Raw genomic sequence first — 17,268 nt, 5'->3', positions numbered from 1 at the left:
GCACCCAGCCCTAGGGGCACATAGGGCACACCTTAGGGGTGACTTATAGGTAAAAATAAGGTAGTTTAAGACTTTGGAACTACTTTTAATTCCAAAGTCGAATTTGCATAGAACTTTAATTTAAAAGCAGCCAGCAAGGCAGGCCTGCCTTTAAAATGACACTGTGTCGAAGTAAGCCTCCGCAAGGCCTACCAGTGCAAGGGGTTCACCCTTCTCTGTACAAAGTCCTCAGACCATATAGGAAGAAGTTGGCACAGAAACTGAAATAAAAGACAAAGTTTATTAAACCTCATGAGGTGGTACTACAGTTCAAACAGCTCCCTTCGGTAATGTTTGAAGTAGCACATTGAACTAAGAGAGCATGGTCCTTTTATACCCACGCAGGGGCTAAAAGAAGGTGGTACAGTTATAGAAGCAAGACCTACATACATATAAGGTCATATAGAAATGCACTGTCGACAGGTAGGAGGGGCTAACAGTTTTCAAGGACTAGTTGAGAAATGACTGTCTGTTACTGATTACTAACAGCTGCAGATATTACTGGGCATGTGCGAAAGTAAGAGATGCTAAATATAACTTATCACTAGACAGATTTTCAAGAGTAGTTAACAGAAAGGTAGGACAGAGCACATGGCGAGCACATGGCAGAGAAAATGGCTGCCATGAATACAAAATGGATTCAGCGAAATGTTACAATAGTTGCTAAATACAAGATGTCTTCTGCTAATGCTTAATCTAATCACTATTAAATTACAACAGACGACCCTTTCAGCATTAGCTGAAGACATTCGTCTTTCTGGGATAATCTAAATATTCATCCTGTATATTTATGCTCATCATTTCAGCTATTTCCTTATCTAACATGTGTTGTGCTTTCATTTCTGTAATATTTCTTTTGGTAGGCATACAAGCAGTAATACACATGGAGCAGAACATTGGACCACACTGAATACAGATACAGCATGTGAAAAATATTGCAATCATTACACACAGGATTGTCAGTAGTTTCCAGCCCCAAGCGGAAACAAGAGCCCAAAACCATCCAGAAAAAGTCCAAGTACCAGTCTCTGTGTGGATTTCTGCAGCAATTTTATGCAATTTAGATATTGCATCATATACTGAAGGTGAGTGATCTGGAATAAAAACGCAGCAACTACTACCGATGATGCGACATGCACCACCTCGATCAGCTAATATCACATCTAGTACCATACAATTTTGGAGCGCTACAATCCTCGCAATTTGGAGCTCCTCAGTAATATTCCCAAGTGCCAGTGTTGCCTGATTGGTAACAGCTTCCACAACCCTAGTCAATCGTCTCACTTTCCTACTGTTTAACGCAGAACCCACAAAGGAGAACAACCCTAAATTGAAGTCAACATATTGTTGCAGGCTAGTGTCCGTTTGGTCTACCTCATTTGTACTTATTGTCCTTTTATATCTATTTTTAATGATGTCATTGAACAGTTTAAAATCCCGGTGATATGATGCAGGGGCCAAAAACACAGGGGGTAATAGAAAAGATACATAACACACACCTGACCACCCAACAGGTAGCTGGTAATATCCATAGTTACCACAAACAAAATATGTATTATGTGAAGCTGTAAAACTACTATTATTTACAACCTCAATAGTTAAAATCAAGGTACAATTGCTTATCCCTACTGGAATTTGCCCAATGCTACGTATACATAAATCTGTTTTAGTTTTTGTAACAGAAATCACAAATTGTTCTTTCTTTTCAGAGTCTCTTATATTTGTGAAGACATATGGTATTGAAACATTGTCCGGTTGATACTCTTCACATTCCCATTTAGTTCCTTTGGCTTTGGGATACCCATCTTTGTCTTGGTAGCATACTTTATTAAGGCAAAAAAGAAGTCTGCACTCTGTACATTTTCCAGATGCAAACAAAAGCGTATACCAAGCTTGACAATGAACCACTGTGTGAAAAAGGAAGAGGAATGAAAGGTGTTCCTCCTTTCTTTTGATGCGCAGGTATCATTCCACATACCCAACAGTTAGTAGTATTTGTAGCATTATGAGTATGATGCAACATCTGAATGAAAGTATTATTGAAGTACGATTGACGGTGCTTCTGCTCCTGATAGGGAAGCGTAAAGTAATAGTGATCCTCTGGTACTGGAGTAGTGGCAACAAAAAACTCACGGGCAGGAGCCTTCTTTTCAACAAACCAGGTGATTATTGCTATAACCAACAAAACAACAACAAACCCCATAGTACTAATGATCAGTTTGTTATTCATTTTAGCAACAGTGATAATCGACCCTTTCAGAAATTAATTAAAACAATCGTTGGAGCTCTTATCCCTGGGCAGCCGCTGATTTCTTCACCACGGACCCAGATGGGTGTCACTACTCTAATGCATGGCTGATCCCTCCCTTGCCACATTGGCTCACCGTTTCACTAACCCAGTGCGGTAGCTCAACCAGTTTTCTCCAGCACTACGGGGTCTTTCCCCGGTCTGAAATTATATTGCGACACTCCAGAAATCATATAGTCCGGGAAGAACTCAGCAGATTCGTCAGGTGATATAGCACGGCCTTTCTCTGTAGTCAAAATCGCTCGATGATCGGTCAGCACAGCAGGTTCCACCAAGGTGGGTAGCACTCTCTTGCAGTGAGAACTATGGACCCAATTCTCTCGGTTCGTCACTCGAACTGCTGTCCTTGTCGCAAGGAGCACCTGCTCTGGGCCTTGCCACCTTGGTTCCAAGCTGCTTGATTTTTCAAAGGACTTAATCATCACCTGGTCACCAGGTCAAAGTTCATGGCCTTCACCTGTAGATCTGTCAGGAAGTGCTTCTCAAACCTGTTGATGAATAGAAACCAAATTGTCGGTTAACTGTGCCAAATAATCATTCATCAGGACACAAGGTACATCATATACAGAATTTGGCTTAGGAACTCCCCAAATGTTCATTGGCCTTCCAAACACTACTTCATAGGGAGTAAGGCCAATTCGAGAGTGTGACACTGACCTAATAGACAATAATGTCAACGGTAATGCATCCGGCCAAGTTAAGGATGTGGAAGCCTGTATCTTCGCTAACTTCAACTTCAAAGTAGCATTTACACCTTTCCACCAACCCTGCTGATTGTGGGTGGAAAACCGCATGGAACTTCTGTTTGATCCCTAATCCTTTCAGAACATACTTAATAACTTCCCCAACAAAATGAGGTCCGTTATCATTCCATAAAAGTCTGCAAACACCAAATCTAGGGAAAAATAATTTCAAAGGCACCTTCGCTGTGGTAATGGCAGTATTATCCTTTGTGGGGTATGCCTCTATCCATTTACTGAAGGCACATACCACCACCAAGACATACTTTAAATTGTTGCAGCGTTCAAGCTGAATATAATCCATTTGTAGAACTTCGAAAGGTGCAGTTGGTGTAGCAAACCCTCCTGCAGGAGTACGTGTCCCTTTTCCAGGACTGAGTTGTAAACAGATCAAACAAGACTGTACTACTCTCTTAGCTGTACTGGAGATTTCTGGATGCTCCCAAACTTGCGTAAGCAACTTCGTTATTGTTGAAGCTCCAACATGTGCCAGCCCATGTGCCATCTGAACCATAGGTTGTACAAAAGCTATAGGCAATTTCCATTTATCCATCTGCTTATTCCGCCAACAGCCCTCATCATCCAATTCTCCTTCTTCAGACCATTGCTCACGTTCTTTCACAGAAGCAGATTTCTGTATATCTAATACGTCTTGTCTAGCATTATGCCAAAGTTCAGCTTGTGGCTTCACTACATACATAGAAGTAGTACTTCGCTGCATCGCAGTCTCACGTGCTACGTGGTCCGCAAGGGCATTACCTTGCCCTATCTTATCGGTCACTTTCTTGTGTGCACTACATTTCACAATAGCTATTTTCTTTGGATATGTCAATGCAGTCAAGAGGTTATGCACTAATTCTCCGTGCATTATCTGCATCCCGTGGGATGTGAGAAAGTCTCTCACCTTCCAAAGCAAACAAAAATCATGAGCTACTCCAAAAGCATAGCGGCTGTCTGTAATGTTCACACATAAGTCAGTACTAAGCTCACATGCTCGTGTCAAAGCTGTTAGTTCAGCTGCTTGAGCTGACTTCTGTGGTATACAAGCTGTCTCCACTACCGTGTGTATTGTGGTGATTGCATATGCAGCTGAGGTCGTACCATCTGGCAACTTCAAACAAGACCCATCAACCCACAATTCCCCTTCTACATCTGGAAGGGGCGTATCTTGTAAATCAATACGACCCTTTGTCTGTTCTTCGGTAAGGAATATACAATCATATGTTTCTTGTGACTGAGGCTGAGTCACCGGATATGGCAACAAAGTAGCTGGATTTAGTGTTGCACATCTCTTCAGTGTAATGTGAGGAGCCAGCAATGTCAATTCATATCCTGTCAGGTGAGCGCTAGTTAATGTTGTGTCTTTGTTTGATTTAAAAGAGCATCAACCACATGGGGTACTAACCAACAGCTTATGTGACAAAACTATCCCATCACTCTGACGTATTGACACAGCTGTTGCGTCAACTGAACGAAAGCACCCAGGCAATGCTCGAGCGACAGGATCAAGTACTGCTGAAAAATATGCACAGGGACGCTGCTTGTGTCTGTACTAAAACTGACAATGCACATCCATCTTTCTCATGTACGTAAAGTGCAAAAAGCTTTGTTTAATCTGGAGTACCTAACACTGGTGCTGAACAAAGGGATTGCCGTAGCTGCTGGAAAACAGTCTCACATTCATCTGTCCATGGGAGGGGCATTGGAGTATCTTTAGTCAAAAGTGCTAGCAAAGGTTTGACAATGTGTGAAAACTCTAATATCCATTGCCTACAAAAAGAAGTAAGACCAAGGAATGCACGAACATCTTTCTGAGTAGAGGGTACTGGTGTGTCTAAAATTGCTTGAATACGATCTGATGTAAGTGTACGGCCCTCCTTAGACAAAAGGTGACCTAAATAGGTTATCTTTGGTCTACAATATTGCAATTTCTTTCGTGACACTTTATGATGGTGTGAAGCAAGAAAAGAAAGTAAGGACAAAGTGCACTTTTCACATTGCTCAGGGTTATCAGCTGCCAACAAAATATCATCAACATATTGTATGAGAGCCACACCTTCAGGCAAAACAAAAGAATCAAGTTGTAATTTTAACGCTTGACTATAAATATTAGGACTTTCAGTATAGCCTTGAGGAACTCTGCAAAATCTATATGATCATTTAATCAAAGTAAAACCAAACAAATATCGGCTGTCAGGATGAATTGGGATAGAAAAGAAAGTATTCTTCAAGTCTATCACAGAGAACGTAGTTGCTGTCGGGGGAACCAAAGTAAGAAGTGTTGTGATGTCAGATACCACAGGATATTGTGGTACCACAATCTTATTGACTTCTCGTAAATCAATAATGAATCGGTAAATCCTAGTATCAGTATCCTTTATCAGAATAGGAAGAATCGGACTGTTACAAACATTATACGGAACTTCCTCAACAACTCCAACTGCAATAAGATCATGCACAATTCGTGTGAGTGCTTCTTCGCCCTCCTGTGAAATTTTTTATTGAGGCAAACGTGGCAATACAGCTCCCTCCTTGACACTAATATGTACCGGTGGAATAATCATTTGTCCCAAATCAGTATCTGAAGTAGCCCACAAAGTACTAGGGAGTGAAGCTAATGCAATATCCTCTTTAACAAGACAAAGGTGGTCATTACAACCCTGGCGGACGGCGTTAAAGCGGCGGTAAGACCGCCAACAGGCCGGCGGTAAAAAAATTGCAATTCCGACCGTGGCGGAAACCGCCAACAAAGACAGCCACTTTAACACTCCGACCGCCACGGCGGTACAAACAAGCAGCGCGGCGGTCACCGCCAACAGACAGGCGGGAGACAATGTACTGCCCACACTATTATGACAGGCCAATCCACCACCTTTTCCGGGACGGATTCACAGAGGATAAAAACACGGCGGAAACAGGAATTTCGAAGTGAAAACGGTCACCTCTACACACTCCACGAGGAACGAGGACACCATGGAACTGGAACTCCAAATTCTACCTGCGATAGTCTTCCTGCTCCTCTACCAGGAGCACGAACGCCGTTGGTGAAGACCACGGTGAGTACTGCACCTATGACACAGGGGAGGGGGAGGCAAAAAACAGGGACACACACACGCAACACCCCACACCCACCCCACCCCACCTACTACAACACACACACTAATGCATATCAATACATCACAGTTACACCCCCCAACCCCCCCTAGAAGAATGCAAAGACCAAAGAAAATGAGTGTAACCATCAGAATATATTACAAACAAGTAGGCAGAAATATATATATACACCATGTACAAAATATATACCAGGCATAGTAGTCCAGGTACTGCACAAAGAAAGTCCGTGGAACACTGGGACCACACGGTAAGGGCGAGGCCCACACAAGATCCCCGACCATGATGGAGAGAACACTGCAGGGGCATCAGACAGCAACTAAACAGGCACCTCAGGGGGAGGGAAAGGGGGGGCACCTCAGCCGCTTGAGTGCACAACGCCAAATCCACGAGAGGGCCACATGCCCACTGTTCAGTCCTGGGGAGTGCAAAGCCACAGTCTCTCAAGTCTCTACAGTGGGTGGGTTGCCCACTGTTCCATCCTGGGGAGTGCAAAGCCACAGTCTCTCAGGTCTCTACAGTGGGTGGGTTGCCCACTGTTCCATCCTGGGGAGTGAAAAGCCACAGTCTCTCAAGTCTCTACAGTGGGTGGGTAGCCCACTGTTCCATCCTGGGGAGTGCAAAGCCACAGTCTCTCAAGTCTCTACAGTGGGTGAGTTGCCCACTGTTCAATCCTGGGGAGTGCAAAGCCACAGTCTCTCAACTCTCTACAGTGGGTTGGTTGCCCACTGTACAATCCTGGGGAGTGCAAAGCCACAGTCTCTCAAGTGGATAACAGTCTCCACTGGTTCTGGAGGGGGACTGGTGCCCAGAGTGCTTCATCCTGTGTAGGACAGAGGAAGTGGATGGATGTCTCCACTGGTTCTGGAGGGGGACTGGTGCCCAGAGTGCTTCATCCTGTGAAGGACAGAGATAGTGGATGGATGTCTCCACTGGTTCTGGAGGGGAACTGGTGCCCAGAGTGCTTCATCCTGTGAAGGACAGAGGTATTGGATGGATGTCTCCACTGGTTCTGGAGGGGGACTGGTGCCCAGAGTGCTTCATCCTGTGAAGGACAGAGGTAGTGGATGGATGTCTCCACTCGTTCTGGAGGGGGACTGGTGCCCAGAGCGCATCACTCACCCCATGACCGACCCAGTTGCGTCAGTGCCCCTGCCGCTCATGGGCTAGCGGTGCTTGAGTTGGCGGTGCCCTGTTCAGCGGTGCTTGAGTTGGCGGTGCCCTGTGCAGCGGTGCTTGAGTTGGCGGTGCCCTGTCCAGAGGTGCTTGAGTTGGCAGTGCCCTGTCAACAGTGCTTGAGTTGGCAGTGCCCTGTGCAGCAGTGCTTGAGTTGGCGGTGCCCTGTGCAGCAGTGCTTGAGTTGGCACAGCGGGGATTGTGCTGGCGGTCCTTCATGGCCCAGCGGGGCTTGTGCTGGCGGTCCTTCATGGATCAGCTGGGCTGGGGCTGGCGGTGGCCTCCTGGGCAGCTGGGCTGGGGCTGGCGGTGGCCTCCTGGGCAGCTGGGCTGGGGCTGGTGGTGACCTCCTGGGCAGCTGGGCTGGGGCTGGCGGTGCCCTCCTGGGCAGCTGGGCTGGGGCTGGCAGTGCCCTCCTGGGCAGCTGGGCTGGGGCTGGTGGTGCCCTCCTGTGCAGCTGGGCTGGGGCTGGCGGTGGCCTCCTGGGCAGCTGGGCTGGGACTGGTGGTGCCCTCCTGGGCAGCTGGGCTGGGGCTGGTGGGGCCCTCCTGGGCAGCTGGGCTGGGGCAGGCTGGGCCCTCCTGGGCAGCTGGGCTGGGGCTGGCGGTGGCCTCCTGGGCAGTTGGGCTGGGGCTGGCGGGGCCCTCCTGAGCAGCGGGGATGATGGCGGTGTTCTCCGCCGTGCAGCTCTTCCCAGACTTGCCGGGTTTCTTGTGGCCCTTCCCCACCTTGGAAGGTGTCACAGCTGACTCCACACTCCCACCGGGACCTCTGGGAGCAGCTTTGGTGGCTGGAGTCTTCCCCGTCTCCCGCCGGGCACTGGCCAACTTCTGATGCTTCACAGGTGGGGGACTGTCTGTGCTGTGGCTCCGTGCCACACTGGCTGTCCTGGTGGCCGGTGCACTCCACATACCGCTGACTACAGGCACCACTGGTCCCGGAGATGTTGTGGCTGAGGTGCTAGTTCAGGACCTATGAGATGGACGGGGTGGGGGAGGTGTGGGAAAAAGGTCAAGGCTGGACAGGAAAAGTTTTTGGGACACACTGGGACAGGTAGCTGGAGGGGGTTTGGGAGTGTAGGAAGAGGTGGTAGTAGTAGGAGGTGTACATTTGGTGACTTTGGGTGCAGGTGCATGCGCTGGAGGCTGTCGTGAGGTGGATGGCTGTTGGGTGGGTGTGTGCCTGCGTTTGTGTATCTTGGGAGTGGGCGTCATAGACACACTGGGAGAGGACACAGGGGACGTGTGAATGGTAATGGGGGTGGTGACTGCACGTGGGCGGGGTGTGATGGTGGGTGTGCTGGTGAGGGACGTAGTGGCTGTAGAGGTAGTGCATGCAGGTTTGAGTGGAGACGAGACTGGGAGGGAGGAGGGAGACGAGGAGGAGGGGGACACAGTGGAGGCAGTGGAATTTGGTGTGTCTGCATGTGTGTGTTGCTTGCGTGAGTGCCTGTGGGATGTGTGGTGCTTATGTTTGCCTGAGCTTCCCTTGTGTGTTGACATGTGTGCATGCTGGTCTGACGGTGTGCTTGGGATAGGCAGAGGTACAGGGGATTGGGTCTGGATGGAAGAAGTTGGAGGGGGGAGGCTAGAGACGGGGACAATGGATGCCATCAGTGCTGAGGCCAGAGTTTGAAAAGCTCGGTGAATGGCCGCCTGACCAGAATGAATGCCCTCCAGGAATGCATTAGTTTGTTGCAAATGCCTTTCCACACCCTGGATGGCATTCGAAATGGTAGACTGCTCAACAGTGTGGGACCTGAGGAGGTCAATGGCCTCCTCACTGAGGGCAGCAGGGGTGACTGGGGCAGGGCCTGAGGTGCCTGGGGCAAAAGTGATGCCCACCCTCCTGGGTGAGCGGGCACGAGGCGAAGGCTGAGGGGCTGCTGGGAGGGTGGTGCTGGTAGGGGGGGTGGCGGCTGTACCGGTACATGCGGGGGCACAGATGTTGCCGCCACCACAAGGGAGCTCCCATCAGAGGACGTGTCCGTGTCGCTGGTCTCAGCTCCTGTCCCCGCCGTGAAGATCCGCTCACCCTCCATCCCACTGGTGAATTCCGAGTCCGTAGTCTCGCCCTCCAGGGCCATGCGGTATGCAGCTCCCTCATGCTCACGTGCCACTGCTTCTCTGCCTGATGATGCTAATGCACACAAGAACAGGGAGACCACAAAAAAGGGGGGGGGGGACGACAGAAGAAAGACATGTTGAGTGCATGGATTACCGCTACCGTTGGCGGACAAGACAGACACAGAAGCCGCTTGCACTACGCCGCGCTCTTGGGCTCCACTGTTAAATTCCTGGGAAATTGCCTACAAGGCTATGGATGACATCTGCACACATAGATGACACAGGGGCATGAATAGCTGTACTTGGCAGTCTACAGAGGTGGGCTGGGGTGCCACATGGCCTGCCTTACGGAGGGGCCTTGCCTACGGAACTCGCCCTGGCCTAGGGAAACCTACAGCCCTCCTCCCCCACCCAGACAACTCCACTGCGCGCAAAGTCAGCAGAATGAGAGTGTACTCACCCCCTTGTGTCTGCTGTGATGCCCTCAAGCGCCCATCCAACTCCGGGTAGGCCACCACCAGGATCCTGAACATCAGGGGGGTCATGGTGCGACGGGCACCCCTCCCACGCTGGGAGGCCATCCCCAGCTGAGCCTCTGCCGTCTTCTTGCTCCAGCGGCGAATGTCCTCCCATCTTTTCTGGCAGTGGGTGCTTTGTCTGTGGTAGACCCCCAGGGTCCGGACGTCCTTCGCGATGGCACGCCAAATATCTTTTTTCTAGTGGGTGCTGACCTACATGAAATATACAGGGGAAAAAGAGAAGTTATTACCAGCTGCACCGTCAAAGTGATTGGCCCCCATCCCTACCCTTGCCATGTGGCACATGCATTCACCGTCTTTCATGCACGCAGCACTCTGCCCCCTTCCTTCTTACATCCAGCCCTCTCCACACAGGCATAGCCCATACAACATGCTCCCTGTGTACTTACCTGTTTGTCTGGAGGACCGTAGAGTAGCGTGTACTGGGGAAGGACCCCATCCACGAGCTTCTCCAACTCCTCCGATGTGAAGGCAGAGGCCGTATCCCCAGACGCACAAGCCATTGTCTCTTCCAGACCAAGGTCACAGCAGCACTTGCAGTGTAGGTCCTCTCCTGTCAAAGATCAGGTATCGAGTGATTGAACAGATAGAAAATGGCGGTCACGTCCGCGGCGGTGCGTACCGTCACTGCCGGCGTACATCGTCATTGGCTCCTGGGACCCATAGGGTCCAATGTTAACCAATGCAGCATTGCGCTGCGGGCTTCGACCGCCTACCGCGACGGTGTACATCTCCAGCGCAGTTACCTCACATCCCATTGTCCCACTTTACAGGTCAGGCAGCCGCCATTTCAGGGGCTTACATGGCTTCATTTTCAACTGCGTCACACATACCTAGGCCTAGTCTCAACACACATACAGGCCACCTTTTGTGTATGGTTGGTGTTCTGGGTAAACTTTGGGTACGTACCTCTGAGTTGTTTGACTCTGTGATTGCTGTTGTCCTTCATAGGCACCGTCCGCTGGGACATGTGAGGAGATGGCGGCATCCTCCGGTGTACCGACCGTTGGTGGACCTGTCGACAATGGAGGAGCGACATTTGATAATCACCTACAGGATTGAACGTGCCACAATCCAGGAACTGTGTACCCAGTGGAGCCAGACCTGATGTCAGCAATCCGCCATCCCACAGGAATCCCTCCTCAAGTGCAGGTGCTGTCAGTGGACCATTTCCTTGCAAGTGGGTCTTTTCAAACAACTGTGGCCATGGCTTCAGGGATGTCCCAGCCTATGTTTTCCAACGTATTGTCCAGAGTGTTGTCTGCCCTTCTGAAACACATGCAGAGCTACATCGTTTTCCCTCAGGTGGAGGATTTGCCTACAGTGAAAGGTGATTTCTATGCCCAGGGACATATCCCCAACATCATAGGTGCCATTAATGGGACCCATGTGGCTTTGGTACTCCCCCACAGGAGTGAACAGGTGTACAGAAACCGGAAGAGTTATCATTCTATGAATGTACAGATGGTATGTTTGGCAGACCAGTACATCTCCCATGTGAATGCCATGGTCCCTGGCTCAGTGCATGATGCCTACATCCTGCGGAATAGCAGCATCCCTTATGTGATGGGTCAACTCCAGAGGCACCGTGTGTGGCTATTAGGTGAGCACCTGGAAGCAAGTCAGTGGGAATGGTTGTCTGGGTCTGGGGTTATCCCTCCAGGTTAGTGTGTGTCTAACAGTTGCCCCTCACCATTTGCCGGTGACTCTGGTTACCCCAACCTGTCATGGCTACTGACCCCAGTGAGGAATCCCAGGACCAGGGCAGAGGAACTCTACAATGAGGCCCATGGGCGAACTAGGAGGTTGATCGAGCGGACCTTCGGCCTCCTGAAGGCCAGGTTCAGGTGCCTCCATATGACAGGTGGATCCCTATTCTACTCACCAAAGAAGGTGTGCCAGATCATCGTGGCCTGCTGTATGCTTCACAACTTGGCTTTGCGACGCCAGCTGCCTTTTCTGCAGGAGTATGGTCCAGATGGCGGTGTTGTTGCAGCTGTGGAGCCTGTGGACAGTGATGAGGAGGAGGCAGAGGAAGAAGACATGCACAACAGGGACTCAGTGATCCAGCAATATTTCCAGTGAGACACAGGTAAGAATACAATCCTGCCTACTACATGTACTTTAACACTACTACCTCTCTCCTGTCTGTCGTTTTCACCTAGAGCTGTGTGACATAGGTATGTTGACATTACTATTTCAAAAATAAATTGTCACTGTAATTGCTAATACACTATTTCAAAATCACAGACAGACTCCGGATCATTTTGTGCTTTAGGTGTGTTTATTTAAAGGCTTAAAATTGGAGGGGGTAGTGAAATGGTGAGGGGTGATGGCAGAGGAGTGTCCATGGCAGAGTCCAGTCTATTAGTCTCACAGGTGCATTGCCCATATGGGCATAGGAAGTGGAGCTGAGGCAGTTTAATTATGGACAGGGTGACAAAGTGGGACAGTAGGATGACAATCAGAGTGGTCTCATTTCTTGGCGGAGGTCTTGGCATTGTTCTCTGTCTTGTTCCTGGATCTCAGGGACCGTTTGCGGGGTGGTTCTCGCTCTGCAGGGGGTGGGTTGCTGGTGTGGTGGTCCTGTGGCGGGGCCTCCTGTCCACTAGTGCCGGCGGAGGTGGTGGGCAGTTCATCGTCCATGCTAGTGTCAGGGGCCCCTTTTAGTGTCACATTGTCCCTCCTGGTGTTGAGTACTTCCTTCAGCACCCCTACGATGGTGCCCAGGGTAGAGCTGATGGTTCTGAGTTCCTCCCTGAAGCCCAAATACTGTTCCTCCTGCATGCGCTGGGTCTCCTGAAACTTGGCCAGTACCGTTGCCATCGTCTCCTGGGAGTGGTGGTATGCTCCCATGATGGAGAAGAGGGCCTCGTGGAGAGTAGGTTCCCTTGGCCTGTCCGCCCCCTGTCGCACGGCAGCCCTCCCAGTTCCCCTGTGTTCCAGTGCCTCCGTCCCCTGGACCGTGTGCACACTACCACTGCCCCCAGGTCCCTGTTGTTGGGGTGGTGGGTTATCCTGGGTTCCCTGTAGTGGTGGACACACAGCTGATTGACATGTCCTGGGGACAGAGGTATGGGCTCTCTGGGTGGGTGCTGTGCTGGTGTTTCCAGAGGGGGGAAGGTCTGTGGTGGCCTGTGCCTGTGTGAGGGGAACCAACTGTCCAGAGGTTCCTCATGGTCCGGGCTGGTCATCTAGATCCAGTTGGACAGAGGTGCTGTCATCACTGTGGGCCTCCTCTGTTGGTGGTGTGGACATGTGTGGACCCTCCTGTCCGGTGACGTTGGGTAGGGGTCCTGCAGGGGTATAAAAGGATGTTTGTTAAATCTGTGTGTGTAATGGTGTGCAATGGGTGGGTGACCGTGTACCCCAGTGCTAGCATTCCTGTGTGGGAGATTGTGTGATGGTGGTTTAGGGGGGTGTATGGGTATGTGCAGTGGCCATGCTTTGGTGATGGGTGTCCATGCTTTGTAGTTGCATGCAGGGCTTGGTGTTGGGATGTGTGGTTTGTGATGTTGGGACATTTGTGAGGAGTTGGGGTGCTGGGGGTGAGGATGAGGGTGGGGGTATGTGATAGCATGCAGGTAGGGTGGGGGATGTAATAGTAAAGCTTTGACTTACCAGAGTCCATTCCTCCACCTACTCCTGCGAGGCCCTCAGGATGCAGAATCGCCAAGACCTGCTCCTCCCATGTTGTTAGTTGTGGGTGAGGAGGTGGGGGTCCACGGCCAGTCCGCTGAACCGCCAGGTGGTGTCTTGAGACCACGGAACGGACCTTCCCCCGTAGGTCATTCCACCTCTTCCTGATGTCCTCCCGATTTCTTGGGTGTTGTCCCACTGCGTTGACCCTGTCCACTATTCTGCGCCATAGCTCCATCTTCCTAGCTATGGAGATGTGCTGCACCTGTGCTCCGAACAGCTGTGGCTCTACCCGGACGATTTCCTCTACCATGACCCTGAGCTCCTCCTCCGAGAACCTGGGGTGTCTTTGCCGTGCCATGGGGTGGTGTAGGTGATGTGTGGGGTGGAGTGTGTGGTGATAAGTGTGGTGATGTGTAGTGGTGTGTTGTGTGAGGTGCGTGGAAGTTGTGTGGGTGATGGTGTTGTGTGCCTGTGGATGCTGTTGTTCTTGCTGGTGGTGTCTCTCTCTGGCCTTCTTTCTGCATTTTTTGTCGTGGGGGTTTGTGGATGATGTGGGTGTGTGTTTTATATTGTAATGGGAGTGGTGTGTGTATGTGTCTCAGGTGTGTGTACTTTGAATTGTCCAATGTGGGGATGTTTTGTAAGAGTGTGTGTATTTTGAGCGCAGTGGTGTGTACCACCAATGGAATACCGCGGATGAAAGACCGCCGCGTGGATTCGTGTGTCGTGATAGTGTGGGCGTATTTCTGTTGGCGTGACGGTGTCGGTTTTGTTTTCGACAGTTTATCACTGATCTTTGGTGTGGCGGACTTGTGTGAGTGTCTGACTTTTGGCGGATTCTGAGATGTGGGTCATAATAGCTGTGGCGGAATTCCGCAGCCGCGGCGGTGTGTTGGCGGTCTTCTGCACGGCGGTAAGCGGCTTTTACTGCCAATGTTGTAATGAGGGCCAAACTCTTTCCATCACAGGATGATTATCATTTAAAATAACACGCACCCTTTCAGGAGAGCATCGTATTGTAGCCCTGAAATACTTGAGCATATCAAGACCCACAATACTGTCTGGTGTATTTGGAGAAAGCAAAAATGGACATGGAGCAGTAAAGTTATTGACATGGAATGCAAGTGGTTGTGACAAGGGGATAGGGGAAGGTGTTCCATCGAAACCTATCGATGTAATGGTTAAGCCAGACAGGGGAGCCCTTGGAATCAATTGTTTAGACAAGGCGCTACGAGTAGCTCCTGTATCAACCAGAAACTGATCAGCAGAACCCAAAACATGTGCTGTAACATAGGGACCCTCTGATCTACTGGAACTTCAACTGATTCCTCACCCCACCCTACACAATCCTATGCATAAGCAGAATCTTGGAAATCAGGCTGCACATAGTTAGACAACTGGTATTGGTTCCATCTATCAAAAGTGTTAAACCTATCCTGCCCTCGTACATTAGCATCAACCCTAGCATGATCATTTGTGCTTCTTCTATGCCCTGAATATCCTGAGCGATTTCTCATTTGTCCCCGACCACGTGAACACTGCTGAACACGTAGTGCTAGAAAATCAGCAGCCCAATGCCCAAATTTCTTACAATACGCACACTGATCAACAGACAAATTCGAACGAGTGTAAGAAGAACCATAAGATCCACGTCCACCTCTATCACTACCTCTAAAAGAGGGACCATAAGCTTGAGCCAACATAACCTTCGTCTTTAATTCTTTAATCTTTTTATCCTCGCTACCTTTTGCTTCTAATTTCTGACGTTCATAATACTGAGCCATATTCAGAGGAGAAACCAGAGTAGAGTTAGTCCATGAACTTTCACTAGCTTTTAGACAACTAGCTATTCCTGGTAACAGATTTGCGACATATTTATCGACAAACAAATGTATGCCCATATCATCTGACAATAACTGGCCGCTAAAATCATGAAATGCTTCTTCAAAGCTTGTAAGGAAATCAGAGAGCGATTCATCTGCCTTTTGCTTACAAGATGCTAAAACAGTCCAATCTATCTTTTTAGGGGGAATAATTGTTTTTAACTTAACTAATATGGCTGCGGGAAGATCTAGAATCAACTGATACGGCTTTTTCGCAAGTTCCCTATCCCCGTCCATCTGTTCTAATTCTTTCCATGACACCCCATAAACTACACGATCATCAACTTTACGCTCAGTTCTCCACATATTTGGCAGTAATATCAATCTGAAAAATAAATAAATCTCAGTCAAAGCCATAGTACAAGAACTAATTGCTCCCTCAACTTCCTCATAAAAGGCGGCTGGATTTTTCAGCGGGTCAGGTAATGCTGTTTTAAGTGCCATTACATCTGCCCTATTCCAAGGAGTATACACCCAATTGTAAATAAAATAACCCTTAGCATCAACAGAAGTTTTATCATCACTTGTACCCAATCCTTTAGGAGGAACATACAAAGGCGCAGCCTCCCGCATTGGTTTCGCGTGACCTATCATAGTCTTATCTGTTCCGAAGATGGAAGCTTGCAGCTCCCGCCGGTCTGAGATGTTCGTGCAACTATGTCCACGGCCCTTTTCTCCTCTTGCAAACGGACTGCCACAACACATAATTTCACCAAACGCCTGATTGCATCAGCCACCTGGGAGAAAACAAAAAGACCATCACGCATTTGCTTGTGATCAGCTGCTACATCATCGGGCTCTAACTCATCAGAATATTTTCGAAATAGTTCAATAACTTCTGTGCCAAATGCCTCAGTAAAATATAGTTGCTCCTTTTCCGTCCACCCTTTCATGTTGTCTAAAAGTTCAGAAGCAGAGACAACGCTACGAATTGTTTTACGAGCAATAGATCTAAGCTCAGACGCACGGTCAGCAGGCAACATAAAGCGACTGTCTCGTATCTTCTGTTGCTCCGAACCGGAGACCTCAGCTAACTCATGAGGGGCAGAAGGAACGACATAAGGAGGTGGAGGCCGATCAACTAACAAAAAATCATTGTGTGGTTTATTAAGGATGGGATAGAGAGGTTGCCTTACAGTGTATTGGCCAGTTACCTGTAATGTACGTTCTTTCTCTTCTAGCTCCTTTAAGTCATTTATTTCTTTCTTTCTCATTTCCAATGCTTTCACATATACATTCTTCCGCTGCTCTTTCTCAAGCAAGGCTTGCTCACGCTTCACTCGTCCACGCACTTCTTTCTCCCACATTCGTACACAGTCAAACATATCTTGCCTAGACCTTCGCTAACAAATACATTGTTCCACATACTCAATCTTTTGCAAATCAAATGACCCATGCATAGGCCAACGTAACTCAGGATCCGCACGAGTGTATTTATTCCATAATTTGCTGTACATTATAGAAGAAAGACCATGTTTAACATACATATCTCTATTGGGCGTCCCCTCTGGGGGTGCCAGTTGCCATTCTTCCAGTCTCAAATTGGTACCATTACAAAAGCAACACATCCTACGAAGTGCGCTTAAAACAGGCATGCCAAAAATAGTGCAGAATATGCAATATTATAATCAAAGTAGCACTTGAGGTGCCGTTCAAATCAAAATAAAATTGGAGAAAATTCTCCTCATTACCTGCCTATATAAATTGCAATTTATATATCAATTCAAAGGACACAAATTGACTAGTCACCCAAAACACGAGAGC

At 49.0% G+C, this 17,268-nt stretch overlaps 1 protein-coding gene across 3 annotated transcripts in view; it reads left to right on the top strand.

Moving 5' to 3' along the window:
* Positions 1 to 17,268, top strand: part of KCNJ5 (potassium inwardly rectifying channel subfamily J member 5) — a 291,234-nt gene that overhangs the window by 20,674 nt on the left and 253,292 nt on the right. The window contains exon 1 of one of the 3 annotated variants that reach the window (XM_069224501.1): positions 909 to 1,124. The exons of the other annotated variants lie outside the window; for them this stretch is intronic. The gene's annotated coding sequence lies outside the window, so the exon portion shown is untranslated. Of the gene's footprint in view, positions 1 to 908; positions 1,125 to 17,268 lie in introns of those variants that run through there. 3 annotated transcript variants of the gene reach the window in all.

Source organism: Pleurodeles waltl, chromosome 3_1 (genome assembly GCF_031143425.1).
Source record: "Pleurodeles waltl isolate 20211129_DDA chromosome 3_1, aPleWal1.hap1.20221129, whole genome shotgun sequence".
Lineage (NCBI taxonomy): Eukaryota > Metazoa > Chordata > Amphibia > Caudata > Salamandridae > Pleurodeles > Pleurodeles waltl.
Note: the sequence above shows the minus strand (reverse complement) of the source record. Positions and strands in the feature narration are given on the sequence as shown.